Source organism: Panthera onca, chromosome C1, assembly GCF_046562875.1.
Source record: "Panthera onca isolate mPanOnc1 chromosome C1, mPanOnc1 haplotype 2, whole genome shotgun sequence".
NCBI lineage: Eukaryota > Metazoa > Chordata > Mammalia > Carnivora > Felidae > Panthera > Panthera onca.
The window spans coordinates 165,761,173-165,782,788 of record NC_138346.1 but is presented as its reverse complement, the minus strand read 5'-3'; the positions used below and the strand labels follow the sequence as shown (position 1 = coordinate 165,782,788).

The window sequence follows — 21,616 nt, the reverse complement described above, 5'->3', positions numbered from 1 at the left end:
CAAAAAATATCACATTTCTTCTTACCTTTAAGTTCAGCTCAGTCTAAGTTGGGTCCATCTCTCTGGGCTAATGGGAGATTTGTCTCAACTTTTATTGGTACTAAAGGCACCCACATCCTACAGAAGCGGTATCAGTTCTAGGGTCCATAGTAGAGAAAAACTTCTTAGCAGTCCCTGCCTGCAGTCTTGGATCCACACTGGCAGGTACCAAGATGTCCATGATCTATGCCTTGAGGTGCCAGTGCTCTGTTGCACAGTATCCCAGGTCAGCAACATTGGCCAAATGTTGCCTGGCTGGGCAATGATCATTCCCTGTGGTTCTGTAAGGAAATGAGGTTTGGGTCCCGCTTGGTGGCACCATCATATTTCTATCACCTCTTCACCTCAGAGATTCCACCTCTACCGCTTAAGGCCCTCCCATCTCTCCTTCCCTTCTAGGATGTACTGTGTAAATCTCAACGAATTTGTCTCTTGCAAAAGCCAGGAAAGAGAACTGTCTCCCAGCAGCTTTGGCTCAGCAGATGCCCCTGAAGCTGGAGTTGCATGTCGTCGTGGGGAGGGGAGGGCAGAGACCTAGATTTCTCATTCTCTTCTATTTTACAGCAGAGAAAACAAAACATAGCTAATATGCCTTTTAAACTTTCCCACCATCGAAACAACGTACCAGACAGTTTGATTGTTAGGGCTGCCATAACAAAATACCACAGATGAGGGGTCCTCAACAACAGAAATTCATTTTCTCATAGCTCTGCAGGCTAGAAGTCCAAGATCAAGGTGCTCAGCAGGTTTGGCTTTTTCTGAAGCCCACCTTCTTCATTTGCGCGTGGCTGCCTTCTCACTGTGTCCTCACGTGGTCTTTCCTGTGTATGCACATCCCTGATATCTTTCTGTGTCCAAATTTCGTTTTCTTGTAAGGACATCCATCATATTGGATTGGGACCCACCCTGATGGCCACATTTTAGCTTAATAACCTCTTGAAAGACCTTCTCTCCAAGTATAAACACATTCTGAGGTACTGGAGGTTGGGACCTCAACATATGAATTCTGGGGGGACATAACTCAGCTCGTAACACAAGGGTTAAGTGTGTTTAAAAAAATTCCCAGTCTACCCTTTTGTCCTCTGTAAGTAGCAATCCCTTCCTGTCTGGCTTTGGAATCTACAGACCTGGGTTCAAAGCCCTGCTTCAACATTTCTTAGCTGTGTGGCTTTAGGCAAGTTATTAATATACCTAGGCTTCAGTGGCCCCAGCTATAAAACGGAAATAGCAATAGTATAAACCTCAGAAAGCATTTCAGGGATTAAATGAGATAGTAAAATACTCAGCATAGTGATCCAAACACAGAAAGTGCTCCATAATAAAAGCTATCCCCCATACACCCTTCTCCGATTCAGTCTTCCTCTGCCTGAAGTCTTAACACTGAAGCTACTTTCTCCAGGAAGTCCTCCCTGATGTTCCAAGCCTGGGTTTAATAACCTCTTTCATATTTCCCCAATGCTAACATTTACCACACTGGGCTGTAAAGGTCAGTTGAAGTGTCTGTGTTCCTCAGCTCAGGGAATCCTGAAGCAAGTCCGCAGTCTCCTCTGTCTTCCTCACAGTTGACTGTTAGAGGTTGGCATGTCGGTTATTAACAGCTGTGAGGGGCTGAGAAAACCCTACAGAAAAGAAGGAAGGGAGGGCTGGGTGGATGTGGGGAAGTGAGGCTACCTTAGAGTGGTAAGGTCACTCACCTCAGTACCCTTGATCTTTCAGCCACATAATTCTTTTGTACGGGGGCCGCCACGTATGTTGTAAGAGGTTAGCAGTATCCCAGGCCTCTGCTCGCAAGATGCCAGCAGTACCAGTCTCTCAGCTGTGATAACCAAAAGTGTCTCCAGCCACTGCCTATTGTCTCCTTGGAGGGACTGGGGGAGGAGAGGGGAGATGAAAACATAGCCCCATTTGAGAACCACTGCCTTAGATCAGTGGTTCTTAGACTTCAGCATATCTCAGAATCTCCTGCACTGGCATCTCAGAAACACAGATTGCTGGCCCTCTGCTGGGGTCTGAATGTATCCCCATAAAGCATATGTGTTGGAATCTAACCCCCAGTGTGCTGGTATTAAGAGGTAGAGACTTTGGGAAGTAATTAGGTCATGAGACCAGAGTCTTCATAAATGGAATTTGTGCTCTTATAAAAATGAGACCCCACAGAGCTCCCAAGCCCTTTTCACCATGTAAGGATAAACGCGAAATCTGCAACCCAGAAGAGGCCCCTCCCCCAACCGTGCTGCCACCCTGATTTCTGACTTCCAGCCTCCAGAATTGTGAGAAACACTTTTCTATTGTTAATAAGCCACTCAGACTATGGGTATTTTGTTACAGCAGCCAGAATTCACATCCCCAGAATTCCTGATTCAGTATGACTGGGGCAGAGTCTGAGAATTTGCATTTCTAGCAAAGTCCTTCTGGTGCTACTGGTCTGGGCCACTTGGAACCCACTGCCTTAGAGGTGCCATAGCACTGGTCTCGGGAACATAAGAGACATGTGCTGAATACTTTTGGCCTGTGACTAAGTCTGGCAAGGTAAAGACAATTCCCCTGACTTGGGGTCTCAAGGCACACACTTAAAAAAAAATGTTTATTTATTTATTTTGAGAGAGAGAGCAAGCTCATGGGAACAGGGGAGGGGCAGAGAGAGAGGAGGAGAGAAAATCCCAAGCAGGCTCCATACTGTCAGTGCAGAGACCAACGCAGGGCTTGTTCTCACGAACCGCAAGACCGTGCCCTGAGCTGAAATCAGGAGCTGGACGCCTGACCGAATGAGCCACCCAAGGACCCCACGAGGAACACATTTACTCAAGACTTTCCTCATGCTGCAGACAGCAGGGAGACTGCAGAGACAGACAGAATGAGGGAGAAAAAGAGAGGCCTCAAGTCAGGTCAGCCTGTGTGTCAGAAGACGCAGCTGGGCTAAGGCAAGGTGGTGGGGAGGGGCCGCTGCCTCCACGGTCTTACTCAGAGACCAGCATTCACCAATATTAATTTAAGACAGATTTACTGAGAGCCAGCGAGGTGCCAGGCACTCTTGTGGGTGTGGGGATGCATGAAGGACCTAATAGAAAAAAAATCCTTGCCCTCATGGAGCTTATATTCTGTGATGGCTCAGGAAAGGATGATACTGAAAAATTGGGCAACGTGATAGAAAGCAATAGGTTCTGTTGTAAAAATCAATCAGGTACATGGGGCCAGCGGTGGGAAGGGGGAAGGTGGCTAGCAGTAGTGTACTGGTAAATGTTGCCTAACTGGCTTTCTGGGGGCAGAAATGTCCCGATTCTGTAGTAGTGGCCAATTTCAGTGGTGCCATGGAAGATTGTAAACTATGAATGTGAGGTCATTAAATAAGAAATTAGGAGGAAGTGCACACAGTAGCACAACATTACATAGTATTTCTACCTTATGGACGCCATACACATAAATAACTGAGTATATATACTGGTAAGATGTAAAATAATTAAGAAGGGATAGCTTTGGGTATCTTGAACCTTGATGTCTAATACAATTAATTCAATTGTAAGTTTATGTAATTTGACTCACATTAATGATTGTATATACTAACTGGCTTTTAGATTTTCTGAAAATTTCACCGTCTACTCTCGTGAGCTGGTGGTAGCTGGCTTCAGCTTACCGCTGGTAGTTAGGGAAGGTCTTGTTGAGACAGCAACATTCGAACGGAAACCTGCAAGAGGTGAAAGAGTAAGGCATGTGGATATCTGGGAACGAGCACTCTGTGTCCTTCCTGGGCAAAGTGGCGTGTTGGGCCTGGTGTGTCCACACAGCCAGGCCCTTGCACAGGTTGACCCCTGGGCCAGGGAGCGTCTGTCCTCACTGCTATGCCTAGTGATAGTCTTTAGGGCCAGAGCTCACAGATGGCCTCTTGGGCAAATTTCCTTATTTCTCCCAGGCTTCCTTAGATCCTTTCTGGAAACACAGGTGGTTATGAAGGTAGTAAATAAATGACCACAAGCAGACAGATTATTTCCCTCCATGATCCCTTGGTACTTTAAACCATGTTGTTTTAGCCCATTTGGTATTATTCTATCCTTGTCTTTCTCCCTGTGGAGCCCCTTTTTTTTCAGGTGTATGAAAATACCAGGCTCGTAGTTGATGTGTCTAAGTGCTTAGCTACTGAATGGATGAACACTGATCTTAATATGGGGTAGTTTACACAAACGTGGGTTTTAGTGAGTGCTCTTCTGTTGGGTGAAATCCACAGGCAGGGTTCCTTCAGCTGTGGTGACATTGTTAGCATGACTGCCCCTCTCTGTACCGATGAGGCTCAGGAGAGCCTGGTAGAGCCAGCCACAGCCTCAGTCATGCACAGCAACAGCCACCCGCTATCAGGCCACGGGCTCAGGCCTTTACTTAGGCCACGTTACTTAATCCACAGAGCAACCTACAGGTGGGTGTTCTTACCCCCATTTTACTTATGAGGAAAATGAGGCTTGGAGAGGCTTAGGTAAGTCACCCAAGGTCACTGGGTAGAAGGTGGCAAAGCTTTCCCTTTGTTGCACAGATTGAGTAAGAACTGGTTCCAGGCAGTAAGGAGGTCAGCCATGTAAAATATTAACTGTAATAATGTCAGGCAGCAGGGCTAAGTGCTAAGTGTTCATTAGAACCACCAGCCATGCTTGAGAGCACAGGGGAAGAAACCTGTGATTCCACGCAGGGCAGGTGGACAGGCAGCACCTAGATGCCATAGAAACTTTGACCCTGAGCTCAGACTTCTGGTAGGAAAGGTGTGGGGGCTCTAAGCCCTTCTGACAGGCACAAAGGTGTTAGTGGAAATTCAGGAGAGAGGTTTTTCATGAAACTGGTTCAGGATCAAGCACCTTGGGCCAGTGCCATGTATTCATTTATTTATTTACCGAAACAAGCTGGAATAATATTTTTTAAATATTAACTTTTTTTTTTCCTTTCCTGGTATATTTCCCCTGGGAGGCAAAAGACTGGTCTGGGGAAGGGTTGGGGGAGGCACTGTGAAGAAGGCATAAAGAGCCCACAGGCCTCTTCCTGGCATTGCTTTCCAAAACTGGAGCCCTTAAGGGAATGGAGAGGATTGGGGTATACCCAAAATGTCTGGGGAATATTGAAGATAAAAGATCCCTCCAATCTAGTTGGGTTTGGGGAGGCAGAGGGGCATGTTAATAAGAGTCGAGGTAGGATGGTCTCAGAATGAGGGGCTGGCATGGGGAGGGGAAAGCTTTGGGCAGGTCCTCTGAAAGGAGGTACTCTACCTCCTTCACTGTCAGAGCCCTGGAGGAAACAAGGAGACCCCATCAGGGAGGGGCTGCAGACATGAAGCCTCAGACAGACTCTATTCCAGGCTAGTATGGAGGCAACAGAAGGGACCCATGTCCTGGTGCAGCATGCAGGTGGTGGAGAGCCCCACAGACCTCGGGCAGCATTCAAATGGGAACAAGGCCTGTGGCGACTGCTGCCTGAGGACCAACCAGGACACTGGGACAGTAGACCAGTGAAATAGGAACCAGTTCCCATGCTTCTACTTCAAGGCCTGGCATGATGCAATGCACTGCAATTTAGCCACAATCCCAGGAAAATGGAGAGGGAAACTCCAAATTGGCAGAGTTTTGGTTTCTGTCGCCCTGCAAGGACAGTGGCTCGAAATTAAAATGAAGTTGAGTTATAGAGTCATAATCTGCAGAAAATATTTATTGAGCCTCCAAGATTCCAGGCACCAGGGGTGGGGGAGGAAAGAAATGAGTAAAATAAGGATCTGTCAGTGGTCCCTTTGTCTACATTCCTGAAATAGAAGTGATGCCAGGGCCTGACTTCCATACATAGTCCTCTAGTGCCTGCAGTGGTAACCACTGATGCTTATGAAGCCGTTACTTTGTCCAAAACTTGCACAAAGGGTGCTCTTTGTCCCATTTAAAACAGGTTACTGGGGCTAAGGGATATTAAGCAGTCCTTGCAAGACCACACAGCTAGTAATTTTCATAAAACCACACAGCCAGTAAAGTGGCCAAGTTGGGATTCAAACCTAGCTGGATGTGATAGGTTGAATTGTGCCCCCCTGAAAAGATGTTGAGGTCCTAACTTCCAGTACCTGTGAATGTGACCTTATTTGGGGAGAGGGTCTTTAAAGAGGTAACTAATCTTAGGTGAGGTTATTAGGGTGGGCCAGATCCAATATGACTATGTCCTTATAAAAGAGGGACAGTTAGGCAGAGACAAATGCACAGACACAGAGGAATTGCCATCTAAAAATGGAGGCAGAGAACGAGGTGATGCATCTACGAACCAAGGAACACCAAAGATCGCCAGTGAACCACCAGGAGCTAAGAGAGAGAGATGCAGCTAATTCTTCCTCGTAGGCCTGAGAAGGAACTAATTTTGCCAACACTCTGATCTTGGACTCCTAGCCTCCACAACTGTGAGACAATAGATTTCTGATATTTAAACCACTCAGTTTGGGGTAGTTTGTTACAGACACTAATGCAGTGGATGACTCAAGAGCCTGAGACTTGTTAAATCACCAAGTTATATAGCCATTTTGCTAAACCCTATGCCACTGTTACAGCTGGAGTCCACAGAGCAGGATCTCTCTTTTCTCTCTGGTCTGTCAATGCCTCTTCATCTCCTTCCATCTCCTTAGCACTATTTTCTACATACTTTTTAACTGAAGTCATCCCTACTTTTCTTATTGAAGACCTGACTTGAGTACCCTATAATTCTATATTTCTATGTCACTAGTAATTCCAGAAACATGCCTTGGCCTCTCAGACTTCCAGAGGGTGGAAGTCTGACATGCCCTCCACTGGAGGCCAGTGACCACCTGGAAATCTTAATTACCCTTCAAGAGTGAGTTCTTCCAGTTCACTTTCATGACACCCTCCCTCAGCCAGATTTACTGTCTCCCTCCCTCTAACACCAACAGCATGAGAACATTTCCACATGGAATCATCTTTGGTAATGGGCATGGCTGTCTTCTTAAGTACCTTGAATGCTTCTGGAAGGCCCAGGAGTAGCAGGTGTTTTAAGCCTTCCTACATTTCAAGACACCTGAATTTCTAGACTTCAACTGGAGTTCCTCATCCCTTCGTTCTTTTCTGGTTTCTCAAATTCACCTTCCCAGGAAAGAGAAACACCTTCAAATGACTCTGTACTTGGCATGTATCTGTCCTATTAACAGATTTTCAATCCAGGCAAGGAAAGTTTATCCCACTTCCTTCCTATCCCCTTCCTGTATTTTAACAAGGTTTTGTCATCTCCTTGAGCTAGCCTCAGCAGAGATGGTTTGGCTGGGTGAGCATTTTATTTTGGCATTTGAGGATGGTGTTGGTTGGAGCCTTCTGTCTGTATACTGTAAAGAACACAAACAGAACAAAAACGTTCAGTTTGAGGCCATGGATCCTGTCCAGTTCCAGATTAAGGCAGAGGCCCTTCTCGTCCAGGATCGAGTGCTGGCTGGCCTCCAAGAGCAGAGAAGTGGGGAGCAAGGCCGACAGTGGCTGCTGCTGCCCAGTGGGCCACCTGCCCTTGACAGCCACAGGAGTTTGGAGAAACTGCTAGCCTGGCCCTTTGCAGGGGATGTGCTGAGAACTCTTCTCCTTTTTGGGAAAAACAAACCAACCTCCTGTGAGGAAACCTCAATCTGTGGATAGATTTTCCTTGAGAAGAATCCATTCTGACTTATGTGTCTCCGTGGTGGCTTTCTGCCTCAGGCTTTGAAAATTAAGGCCACTTAACGGGTTGCTTCTCTGAAGAGTCTCACAGCTCCGAAGTTTACAAGAGTTGACCCAAAGAAGCCTGTGCTTGCTTAACCGAGGGGAAAGGTGGTAAAAACTCCTTTTTTTAATATTTATTTTTAATTGAATTATAATTGACATATAATATTATATGAGTTCCACATATGCCACATAGGGATTTGATATTTTTATCTATTACAAAATGATCACCTCAATAGGTCTAGTTATTGTCTGTCACCATAAATATTATTAACTATATCCCCTGTGCTGCACTAAATGTTCCTTTCTTATCTACCAACACATCCCAGCAGGTCTGCAGGCACAATTTATAATCTAGCAAATATTTAAGGAACTTGTATAGTATGTTTAAAGCTTGGGACTAGCTTTGGGGTAGGGAGACTTATTTCTTCCCTGCTTTTTAAATCCTCTACCAGACAGGTAATACTCTAAGCTGAAATAGTCTATATTACAACAAGACCCTAGAGCACAGTGACTTTTGCAAGATACAGCTTCATGTACTAGTAGAGAGGTAGATGGCTGATAGGGTGGCCCTGCCACATTCATTGTATTTATTCCTTCTTAGAATCCCACCTAAACCTCTGTATTCCAGTCAAGGGGAAGGGAGAAAACGATGTGATCACCTCATGTTCCACTCACCTCCCACTCGCCAAAAATTGGTAACACGGCATCTCTAGTTGTAAGGGATATTGAGAAATGCAGTCTCCAGTGGCACACCTATGTATTTAGCTAAGAATTACAAATTCCTTTATTAAAGAAAAATATTGATGGACACGTACCAGTCTCTGCCAACCTTTCTTTCATTTATTTACCCAATCGACAATTATTTATTGAGTGCCAGCATATTATTTGGCATTGTTTTTACACAGTTGCTTATGATTCACTGGTGTGTACATAAACCTATGCTCAGCTGGAAAGTCATACTGTGCTGTGTTCCCTAGTAAGGAGTTCAAACACTATGGATCTTCAGGGAAGGAAAGACTCATCCTGACTAGAGAAATTCATCTATTTTTTCAGTATACTTATTGAGCACTGTGGTAGGAAGCTTGTAAGATGGTCCCAGTGATTTCTACCTCCTGGTATTCATGTCCTCGTGCAATCCCCTCCCATTGTATATGGACTGAACCTAGTGGCTTGCTTCTAAAAGACAAAAATATAGCAAAAGTGATGGAATGTCAGTTCTGAGTTTAGGGTACAAGAAGACTTTGACTTCTCCATCTTGCTTGAATGCTCCCGCTCTCTGTCTCTGTCTGTTTCTGTCTCTGTCTCTTTCCCTCTGAGCCCTTATTCTGGGAGAATCCAGCTGCCATGTTTTGAGTAACTCTAGGGAGAATCTCATGTGGCAAGGGAATAATATTCTTAGTCAACGGCCAACAAGGCCCTAAAGCTTGCCGACAGCCATGTGATTGAGCTTGGAAGTCAACTTTCTGAGGCCTGCCAACAGCCTCATGAGTGAACTTGGAAGCAGATTCTCCTGCAGTTGACCCTTGAGATGACTGAGCCTTACTGACAGCTTCACTGCTGTCCTGTGAGAGACCCTGAGTTACAGTCATCCATCTAAGTGGCACCTGCACCTGATTTCCTGACCACAGAAACTGTGAGATAGTAAATATTGTTTTCAGCTGATAAATTTTGAGGTCATTTGTTATGCAGCAATAGATAGCCAATACAAGTACCTACTATTTTCAGGTACTGTGCTAGGCCATAAGAATGTGAAAAATGAGGGATGCCTAGTCACTGTGTTTGGGGAGAGGAGGAGACAGGTGTATGTGCAAATATGGTACTAACAACACACGGTGGTAAGGGCAACGATGGAGATGTGCTCAGCGTGAGATAGGAGAGAAGAAGGGCTCCTTATCCAGGACAGAAAAGGGGAGGGGAAGGTCATCTGGGGAAGGCTATACTTGGGGAGGGGCCATTCCATGGAGAGGGGACATGGGCAATGCCTGGAGGGGAAATGGTGTGGTGTCTGCACAGGAACCAAGCATGATAGTTTGTGTGCCAAGCAAGAGGTGAAGAAAGGCAAGGTTAGAGAAGTGACTAGAGACTAGCCCAGTCTTGTGCCAGTCATTTATTTTAAAGTAGTCAACATTATGAAATCCTGCTTTGCGTGAAATGGTGTAAAAACAAAAGAGTTAATAAAAGAGCTAGCATGTTCTTCTCAACATTCCAACACCTGAATTTTAAGAAGCCAGCTTCAATTATCTAGAGAACACAGGCAAGTGTAATTTGCTTCATTGTTTTTGCTCATAAAATTGAGCAGAGAACTGTTGACATATGTCCATGGAATAATTGTGGTTCTTATTGAAAAACTGGCTCAGGTGATGTTTGATGCTTTTACAAGTGGGAAATCGACCTTTCCAGCTGGAGGACTTTATGAATCTGTAGTCTGAACATCTGAGGAGAGATTTGGGAAGTAATGTATGCTTTTTGTGTGGTTGATTGTTTCCCTCCTTTTCCCTATGTCCCTTTCTCCTTCTTTCATTCCTTCTTTTGTCCTTCCTTTCTACCTCTCACTGCCTTCCTATCTCTTTCAATTCTTCAGAATGTTAAAGGTTTCATAATATGTCTAAACTCTCAGTATCAGCTCTGCAAGGGATGAAAAGGAAACAAAAGCACTCCTCTTTCCCCTGCCTGGAGGATTAGCTCTAAAGATTCTTAACTGGTTCTTGGAAGGTTCTCTGGATCACAACTGAACATGAGTGAGTCCAATGATTCAGCAGATAACAAGTTTATTTGAACCAAGACGGTTATAAAACTAGGCTTGTGGATAATGGTTGCTCTAGAATAGGAAGAAATAAAAACAATATATAAATTAACTTTAAAATTGAAATGTTTTATAATACCATTTCAGAATGATTTTCTGTATCTGGAATCCTTTACTTACATGAAATAGCGGTTAGGGGCATCCTTGCATCTGGATTGTAAGTGCCGTGAATCTGGAGTCCCCCTTGTGCCCACAGGGACAGGGGTTTTGAGTAGATACCTAGAAATAAAACATCACCTGATCTGTTGGGTTTGGCTGGAGGTTGCATCCCTCCCTTCCAGACTGATTTCATCAGGCACCGTTCTCATATCATGAAGTTATTTCTTCCTCTGATCCCTGTATATGAGTGCTTTGTGCCTCTGTTAACCACCTACAGGAATGATAGTAAAGTATTATCAGTCAAAAAGGCAAGGCATCAACCGATCAGAAGGGACATGGTGCTGGGTCAGCACCCTGGAATCTCTCTTTTATGCCATCACCCTCTTCTGGGGGTTCCAGAAGAGGGATCTGGTGGCAAGAGGCTCTCGGGTTCTCAGGTTCCTTGAGGCTCAGATTCATACACACTAAGTAATTGTTTCAATGTCTGTCTTTCCCACCAGACTGTGGGCACGTAGAAGGTATGGGCTCTGTCTCTCTCATCTTTGCCTCTCTACTACGTAAGACACCGTCGAGCCATAGTGGGTGCTTAGTAAATATTTGTTGGGCAAAATTGAAATACACCTTTTTATTCAGACATTCAGTAATTATTGAGGCACTGCCTTGACTTAGACACTGCACCATGCGCTTTGGAAAATGTAAAGAGAAAAAAGAGTTGGCTTTTTACCTTTGACAAGTTTTCAGTCTAGTTACTAGACTCTGTTAGAAATTGTCTTACTCCTCTTATTCATCCCAGTGCTCAAGACAATGCTTGGCATATAACACGCACTCGGTAAACGCTTGTTGATTAACTGTAACTTCACATGTCCAAGCCAAAGGAATTGCTTCAGACTGGTCACTCATCATCCATCCCGCCAAGTCTGCCAGTCCAGCAAACTCGGTCCTGCAGAATTACTCCCAGTGATCCAGCAAGCTATATGGTCAGCCAGGAACAAAAGCCACTAGGAAAATAACGCATCACTTTTCATCTGGGTGTTTCAAAAGGCACTGAGTTATTAAAATAAGGTCACAGCTGTCCCAATCAAATCATCTTTTCAAAGGAATTACAGGGTTGTGAGCCAACAGTGACCACATACACCTTTGCAGTCCTCAGAACCAGTGTTCTCGACACTGAAAGCAAAATCAAGTAAACAAGGTTGTGTTGTGGACTTCCTTGACCCAGACTTTCAGGAAGGAGCTGACACACTGCCCAGACTCGCGCTCACCCACATAGCTCTGAAGCCAAACAAACTGGAGAAGCTCGTGTTTTCCCAGCTGTATGATGCACTCACTTCACCAAATGATTGGCCAGAAAACAAGGAAAAGAAAAAAAGTACGCCTAGTTCAGACCAGGCAAAGAAAGAATTGCTTCAGCTGGGCTTTGTTTTTTCTCTTCATGAGGTAGCAAGAAATATAAAAATGGAGGAGGTTAGATCTCTGATTTTTAATTACTAAAAAAGACACAAATACTTTTTTTTCTTTTAAAGATCTGATCATGGCATTACTTAGCTTGAAGACTTCAGTGACTTTACAGCCTTCAAACCCTTTGGTGACCCCTTAGGTCTTTAACAACTTGTTTAAAACAACCTTTCTAGCCACATCTGCCCCATTTCCTCCCACTCAAAGCTGTTCTTGAGCTTTGCCAGGTTCCCATTGTCTCAAATACCTTGTGTGCTTTTTCATCCACATGCTTTTGTTCATGCTGCTCCTTCTGCTTGTTAACACCCTTCCCTGCCTTGATCTCCAGGGAAACTCTAAGTCATCTTTCAAAACAAGGTGTTTTTCACTGTAACTCACCACTCATCCCAATAACAGAATTAGCAGCTCTTTCATCTGGGTTCACCTAGGACTATTTTGTGTGACCTCTTATTGACTTATTCCTCGTATTGTTTATTCATTCATTCAACATTCATTGATGTTCTACTTGGCACTGGGTACTCTCTAGGCATTGGGGATCCAGTTATGAAAGCCCCTAACTAGTGGCTTTCAATAAATCAATTGTTGCACATCGGAATTATAAGTTCTTTGCAAAGGTAAACACAGGGTGCTCTCGGAGATCAGAGAAGGGTCACGTACCCCAGTGTGATTGGTGGGAGAAGATCTGGAAGGCTTCTTGGAGGAGGGGGCACCTGAAGAGCCTAAACGACAAGGAGTTCTTATATTTATCCCCTTATTTTTGGGAGAGCACTCCTTGAGGTAAGAGATCAATCACATATCATATTAAATCAGGTCATTTATTCCACACATGTTTACTGAGCTTTCTGCTGGGAGACAAATGCTCCCAAGTGAAAGCAGCTTGGGGGACTAGGAGTTGAAAGGCAGAGAAGCGGATGAAGGAAAGAGAGGAAATCAAGGATGATCCTCAGGTTTCTAGTTTAATCAAATGAGTGGAGAGTAGATCAGGGCTGCCACGTGCAAGTGCACAGGTTGTAGACTCATGGTGAGTGAGGCAACATAGAAGGAGGAGCAAATTCGGAGGAAGAGTCTTATTCTTCATACCATAGTAACCAACCCTTGATATATAATGTTGGCATGGGCTGGAATTGGGAGAATTAGTTTGTTTTCTTGAAAGCAGGTCTTCCTTCTTGTGTAGACTGGAAAAGAAACTTTCCTGTTATACTCACTCGACTCCTTATTTTCAGATATCAAGAGTCCCGGCTGTCAATCAATCAGATTATTTCCCACTTCCCTTCTGTCTTTAGATCATTTTGACACCCTACCAGAAGAAATGTTAGGATTTCTGTCTTACGTGAAGCTCGGAAATTAGGTGTGAAACTGGATAATTTATTCAATTATTAGTATTATTAACCAATAAATGGGGTTAATTAACAACATCTATCATTATTATTAACCAAAAGTTAGCTTTAGTTATTAGAATTGATTCAAGCCACAATTTGATCATCTCACCACAGTGGCAATGCCATGTTAACTTAAAGCTTTGTTTTCTTTTATCTCCTTTTGCCTTTTACACAGTGGAAGAAATTGAAGCAGGAGTTTTGATCACCCAAGGTTCTCTACCAAAATAAATAATCTCTTCAAAAAATATTTCAATGCATTCTTAGTATACACTAAGTAATTCCCTCCAGAGAAGCTGGACTCTAAGATATCCATTGGGTTACCATTTGACTTCCTGTTACATTTAGAGAGAAGCATAACTCTTTTAATAAATGTACTACTTTAAAGTGTATCCAGACCTTTCTGTACAGTCAGCTCTTCATTATTCTTGATTGCTATTCTTTGCCTTTTCCATCTCTTTCTAGAAATACTGAGCCCAACATATGTATCCTATAAAAGTTGACAATGCATCCTACAAAAGACAGCTGCAGCTGAACATTTAACTGTCATCCCGTTGCACTGCTCATTTTTCCTACACAGCCCTCACTGATAACATATTCAATTTGCTCTTTGTTATGAGTTCTATCCTCTTTCTTCTTTTTTTTATATTTTGTTCCCCAAATGTATTTTTCTTTTAAGCTACTTGATTGTGGGCAGTATTAGCTTCTTGTTCACAGTTTAGATGAACTATTATAATAGATTCCAAACACCTGTCTTTGGTGATTAAATGGGAGAGAGACAGGAGGTAAAGCTTACCTTTGCATTATCTATGTGTAAAAGTGTGCCAGGTACATGTATAATCGCAAGGCAGTGATCGTAATTAGCCTTCGTAAAAAGAACAAATGGTTGTAGAAGAACTATTTCCACAATATCATTCTTAATTACTTGTAATCTTTAATCTATTCATGAAAACAGATCCGCTAAGGCAATGATCTTTACATTTCTGTCATACTCCCTCCCCCCAAAGTTTGAAAACCATATACCCCTCATCCATGTTTAAAGTAAACACCTAATAAATTTAAATAGTTACAAAGGATGTGACTTCTGACATATTTTAAATATTGCCACTTAAAAATAAAGCTCTTACATTACTCTCTTAAGTGTTTCTCAAGGAATTCGAAATACCACAGCAATTTGACACCTACCACTATGATTAGATATTCCATCACCACCTAGTTAAAAGTACTTGAACAAGCTTTTCTTTAATCAACATTTTCACCATGGTTACTCCATTCTACTTCTCTAACAGAATTTTTAAATAATGTTTTGATGCTTGAAAGTATTTTATTGGTCATTCTGCTGTACTTCCTTACCTACCTGCCTACCTACACACACACACACACACACACACACACACACACAAACGTAAGTTAGAGGCTCAAAGTGTTGTAAATTTTTTTTCTGCATTTAGTTATCATTAGCACAGAATTAGTCAAAACAACAGACAAATATTATCTATTTTGCTGCATAATTATGAAACATAAAAAGTAAATGTTTATTGGAATTGCATTCCTTAATAAGCTGAGTAGCTCCTTTCCTTGACTGTTTCTTGTATCTGTGGGTGAGGTATTTATTGCTGAGGGAGAGAGGGTGCAGGATCCATTCTGTTCCCACTTATAAATTTTACAGACACAGGCATTGAGAAGTGGTGTTCACATAAATAAGTAGGTGAAAATGGATTGAATGGCATTGCCACTCAAGTCTGTACTATTTCAGGGGTGCAAAACAAAGATCACATAGTCATTTAGCATTGAAATAACTTTTAATGATCTGTCAGCTGACAATTCAATTAGGATGCCCTTTAATTCTATTGAAAACAGAGAGTTGGGAACCACATGGCTTGCACAAGGATTTATTACCCAGCCATTAGAATCCAGTTAAACACCAGTATTTGGAATTGTCCCTCTGTGGCACAGAGGTTTCTACACTTTAACACAACACACCGGGGTGATTTCTGGTCAAGTAGGAGATGAGCCTTTCTTTCGTAAGCTGGGAGGATGGATGTGGTGAAAAGACAGAGAGGCGAGCCATAATGAGAACTCCTTAGACACCTTAATTTTTAGAAAGAGTACTAATGGCAAATGAGCATCTGAAATGGATTCTTTAAAAATATCCTTTTACACACATCTTTTGGAAAGCCCTCAAATGGGATACCAACTTGAAACCACTGTTATAATGATCTCTACCAGGAACCACCATTTGTTCACTTGGCAATAGAGCCTTTTCTCAGAACACTTAATATCTGAAGAACCAATGGTTCTTGGAATACTCTCTGGGAAATGATACCTTAGAGGTTCATTTAATAAATCGTAATTTATTCCCCAATTAGAAAATAAAATCTAAAGCTGTGAGTTGGAGGTTGTTGCAGATGTCAGAGAACAGATATGATGCTGATGGTGATGACGATGGTGATGATGATGGTGACGATGATGATGGCAGCAGCTGTGGTGTTGGTGGTGATAGCTATTGTTCTTTAATTGTGTTTGCTTCACATAGCCCAAACCCCAACAAACACTGGTAAATATCAGTAAGGAGGTATTTGTCTCACACAAAAATAATTTCTGGGCAGGTAGCCATGGACTAAAATAGTGGCTCAACAGTGTCATCAAGCACCCAGTTCTTTCTGTCTTGCCACCCCATAATCCTTCACTTGTGATCCTTGTGCCTGTTAGCTCATGACTTCAGGATGGCTCTACCTCATCCGTCACAGTTGAGTTCCAGGCAAGAAAGTATGAGGGAGGGAGAGAAGGATAAGAACTTGCTGCTCAGAAGCTCTGCCTTTTTATTTTGAAAAGTCAAGGACTTCTGCCTACATCTCATTGGCCATAACCGGGTTTTGTGGCCACCCCTAGATACAGGGAAACCAGGATTTTGAGTATGATTTCCTTTTCTACCCTCCTTAGAAGAGGAAAACAAAGAAGAAAATGTTTGAGAATAGAGTTTGAGTGAACCAGCTTATAGGTTCTGTCACATCCTCCTCTTCTGAGACGGAACCTTACATATATTATGTCTGTTCGAACAATCTTGTCAGAGGTTTAGTACCGCCATTTTTCAGGTAAGGAAACTGAGGCTTACTAATGCTGAAGTAACCTCCCAAGGTACCATAACTAATTTGTGACAAAACTGGGGCTGGAATCAGTTCTTTTTTTTTCTTTTTTCTTTTTTTTCTTTTTTAAAATTTACATCCAAATTAGTTAGCATATAGTGAAACAATGATTTCAGGAGTAGATTCCTTAGTGCCCCTTACCCATTTAGCCCATACCCCCTCCCACAACCCCTCCAGCAACCCTCAGTTTGTTCTCCATACTTATGAGTCTCTTCTGTTTTGTCCCCCTCCCTGTTTTTATATCATTTTTGTTTCCCTTCCCTTATGTTCATCTGTTTTGTCTCTTAAAGTCCTCATATGAGTGAATTCATATGATTTTTGTCTTTCTCTGACTGACTAATTTCACTGAGCATAATACCCTCCAATTCCATCCATGTAATTGCAAATGGCAAGATTTCATTCTTTTTGATTGCCGAGTAATACTCCATTGTATATATATACCACATCTTCTTTATCCATTCATCCATCAATGGACATTTGGGCTCTTCCCATACTTTGGCTATTGTTGATAGTGCTGTTATAAACATGGGGGTGCATGTGTCCCTTTGAAACAGTACACCTGTATCCCGTGGATAAATGCCTAGTAGTTCAATTGCTGGGTCATAGGGTAGTTTTATTTTTAGTTTTTTGAGGAACCTCCATACTGTTTTTCATAGTGGCTGCACCAGCTTGCATTTCCACCAACAATGCAAAAGAGATCCTCTTTCTCCACATCCTCGCCAACATCTGTTGTTGCCTGAGTTGTCAATGTTAGCCATTCTGACAGGTGTGAAGTGGTATCTCATTGTGGTTTTTATTTGTATTTCCCTGATGATGAGTGATGTGGCGCATTTTTTCATGTGTCGGTTGGCCATCTGGATGTCTTCTTTGGAGATGTGTCTATTCATGTCTTCTGCCCATTTCTTCACTGGATTACTTGTTTTTTGGGTGTTGAGTTTGATATGTTCTTTATAGATTTTGGATACTAACCCTTTATCTGATATGTCATTTGCAAATATCTTCTCCCATTCTGTCGGTTGCCTTTTAGTTTTGCTGATTGTTTCCTTCGCTGTGCAGAAGCTTTTTATTTTGATGAGGTCCCAGTAGTTCATTTTTGCTTTTGTTTCTCTTGCCTCTGGAGATGTGTTGAGTAAGAAGTTGCTGTGGCCAAGATCAAAGAGGTTTTTGCCTGCTTTCTTCTCGAGGATTTTGACGGCTTCCTGTCTTACATTTAGGTCTTTCATCTATTTTGAGTTTATTTTTGTGTATGATGTAAGAAAGTGGTCCAGGTTCACTCTTCTGCATGTCGCTGTCTAGTTTTCCCAGCACCACTTGCTGAAGAGACTGTCTTTTTTCCGTTGGATGGTCTTTCCTGCTTTGTCAAAGATTAGTTGGCCATACTTTTGTGGGTCCATTTCTGGGTTCTCTATTCTGTTCCATTGATCTGAGTGCCTGTTCGTGTGCCAGTACCATACTGTCTTGATGATTACAGCTTTGTAGTATACCTTGACATCTGGGATTGTGATGCCTCCTGCTTTGGTTTTTTTTTTTCAAGATTGCTTTGGCTATTCGGGGTCTTTTCTGGCTCCATACAATATTTAGGATTATTTGTTCTAGCTCTGTGAAGAATGCTGGTGTTACTTTGATAGGGATTGCATTGAATATGTAGATTGCTTTGGGTAGTATTGACATTTCAAAAATATTTGTTCTTCCTATCCAGGAGCATGGAATCTTTTTCCGTTTGTGTGTGTGTGTGTGTGTGTGTGTGTGTGTGTCTTCAATTTCTTTCATAAGCTTTCTATAGTTTTCAGTGTATAGATTTTTCACCTCTTTGGTTAGATTTATTCCTAGGTATTTTATGGTTTTTTGTGCAACTGTACATGGGATCGATTCCTTGATTTCTCTTTCTGTCGCTTCATTGTTGGTGTATAGGAATGCAACCAATTTCTGTGCATTGATTTTATATCCTGCAACTTTGCTGAATTCATGAATCAATTCTAGCACTTTTTTGGTGGAATCTTTTGGGTTTTCCATATAGAGTATCATGTCATCACTGAAGAGTGAAAGTTTGACCTCCTCCTGGCCGATTCGGATGCCTTTTATTTCCTTGTGTTGTCTGATTGCAGAGGCTAAGACTTCCAATACTATGTTGAATAACAGTGGCGAGAGTGGACATACCTGTCTTGTTCCTGACCTAGGGGGAAAGCTCTCAGTTTTTCCCCATTGAGGATGATATTAGTGTTGGGTTGTTCATATATGGCTTTTATGATCTCGAGGTATGACCCTTCTATCCTTACTTCTTGAGGGTTTTTATCAAGAAAGCATGCTGTATTTTGTCAAATGCTTTCTCTGCATCTACTGAGAGGATCATATGGTTCTTGTCCTTTCTTTTATTGATGTGATGAATCATGTTAATTGTTTTGCGGATATTAAACCAGCCCTGCATCCCAGGTATAAATCCCGCTTGGTCGTGGTGAATAATTTTTTTAATGTATTGTTGGAGCTGGTTGGCTAATATCTTGTTGAGGTTTTTTGCATCCATGTTCGTCAGGGAAATTGGTCTATAGTTCTCCTTTTCAGTGTGGTCTCTGTCTGGTTTTGGAATCAAGGTAATGCTGGATTCACAGAATGAGTTTGGAAGTTTTCATTCCATTTCTATTTTTTGGAACAGTTTCAAGTTAATAGGTGTTAACTCTTCCTTAAATGTTTGATAGAATTCCCCTGGAAAGCAATCTGGCCCTGGAGTCTTGTTTTTTGGGAGATTTTTGATTGCTAATTCCATTTCTGGTTATGGGCCTGTTCAAATTTTCTATTTCTTCCTGTTTCAGTTTTGGTAGTGTATATGTTTCTAGGAATTTGTCCATTTCTTCCAGATTACCCATTTTATTGGCATATAATTGCTCATAATTTTCTCTTATTATTGTTTTTATTTCTGTTGTGTCGGTTGTGATCTCTCCTCTTTCATTCTTGATTTAATTTATTTGGGTCCTTTCCTTTTTCTTCTTGATCAAACTGGCTAGTGGTTTATCAATTTTGTTAATTCTTTCAAAGAACCAGCTTCTGGTTTCATTGATCTGTTGTACTGTTTTTTTTTTTTTTTATTATTTCAATAGCATTAATTTCTGCTCTAATCTTTATTATTTCCTGTCTTCTGCTGGTTTCAGGTTTTATTTGCTGTTCTTTTTCCAGCTCCTTAAGGCATAAGTTTAGGTTGTGTATCTGAGATCTTTCTTCCTTCTTTAGAAAGGCCTGGATTGCTATACACTTTCCTCTTATGACTGCCTTTGCTGTGTCCCAGAGGTTTTGGGTTGTGGTGTTATCATTTTCATTGACTTCCATATACTTTTTAATTTCCTCTTTAACTGCTTGGTTAGCCCATTCATTCTTTAGTAGGATGTTCTTCAGTCTCCCAAGTATTTGTTACCTTTCCAATTTTTTTCTTGTGGTTGATTTCAAGTTTCATAGTGTTGTGGCCTGAAAATATGCACGGTATGATCTCAATCTTTTTGTACTTACTTAGGGCTGATTTGTGTCCCAGTATATTCTGGAGAATATTCTGGTCTATTCTGGAGAATGTTCCATGTGCACTGGGGAAGAATGTATATTTTGCCACTTTAGGATGGAATGTTCTGAATATATCTGTTAAGACCATCAGGTCCAGTGTATCATTTAAAGCCATTGTTTCCTTGTTGATTTTGTGATTAGATGATATGTCCATTGCTGTGAGTGGGGTGTTGAAGTCTCCTACTATTATGGTATTACTATCAATGAGTTTCTTTATGTTTGTGATTAATTGATTTATATATTTGGGTGCTTGCACATTTGGTGCATAAATGTTTACAATTGTTAGGTCTTCTTGATGGATAGACCCCTTGATGACATAATTCCCTTCTGTATCTCTTGATACAGTCTTTAAAGTCTGGATTGTCTGATATAAGTATGGCTACTCCACCTTTCTTTTGTTGACCATTAGCATGATAGATGGTTCTCCATCCCCTTATTTTCAATCTGAAGGTGTCTTTAGGTCTAAAGTGGGTCTCTCATAAACAACATATAGATGGATCTTGTTTTCTTATCCATTCTGTTACCCTATGTCTTTTTATTGGAGCATTGAGTCCATTGACATTTAGAGTGAGTACTGAAAGATATGAATTTATTGCCATTATGATGCTTGTAGAGTTGGAGTTTTTGGTGGTGTTCTCTGGTCCTTTCTAATCTTTTGTTGCTTTTGGTATATATATATATATATATTTTTTTTTTTTTTTCATCTTTTCTCCCCTCAGAAAGTCCCCCTTAAAATTTCTTGCAGGGCTGTTTTAGTGGTCACAAACTCCCTTAATTTTTGTTTGTCTGGGAAACTTTTTATCTCTCCTTCTATTTTGAATGAAAGCCTTGCTGGATAAAGAATTCTTGGCTGCATATTTTTCTGATTCAGCACACTGAATATATCCTGCCACTCCTTTCTGGCCTGTGGAATCAGTTCTAATACCGGTATCTGCACCTTTCATCTCTGCCCACTGTGTAGACTGTGGCTGTTCTGCTGTCCTTCCTGACACAGTCCACCTACCTCATAGTGCTGGATCTACACAGTGCTGCTGGGCACCTATGCCAAGTGCAGGGGAGTGGGGCGTGGCTGAAGTATGTAAAGATTCACTATGCTTTACTCACACCCCTTCCCTCACCCCCTCACCCCATTTCTCCTGATCTTGGTAAGGATGGGTGAAAAGAGGGAAGAGCAAGAGAAGGAAGCAGCAGCTCCAAGCTGGGAGGCAGGGCAGTGGGATTCCTTTTCTGACTGTGACGCTGGTTTTTTAGTTCATCGTGCATCAGTCTCTTCCCTTGCTCTTCAGTGTGTATGTGTTTGATGGAAGACAGATGGAGAGGTGGCAGAGTTGTGATCTTGCGGGAAATGTGCATGGTCACTCCTGTGGCATGCTCCCCATGCTCTGGAGGCAAGTCCATTGGCAGGCCTCACATGCAGGACTTAGCTTAGAATCTGCCTGTTTCTCAGCCTTGGCCCCG

At 42.1% G+C, this 21,616-nt stretch overlaps 1 long non-coding RNA gene across 1 annotated transcript; it reads right to left on the bottom strand.

The window, feature by feature from the left end:
- Positions 1-1,411: 1,411 nt before the first annotated feature.
- On the bottom strand, positions 1,412-10,967 carry LOC132673169 (uncharacterized). The gene is made up of 3 exons (XR_009607894.2): positions 10,660-10,967; positions 3,580-3,721; positions 1,412-1,907 (listed from the first exon to the last, which is right to left on the bottom strand). It is a non-coding gene; the product is annotated as an uncharacterized LOC132673169 (long non-coding RNA).
- Positions 10,968-21,616: the final 10,649 nt, after the last annotated feature.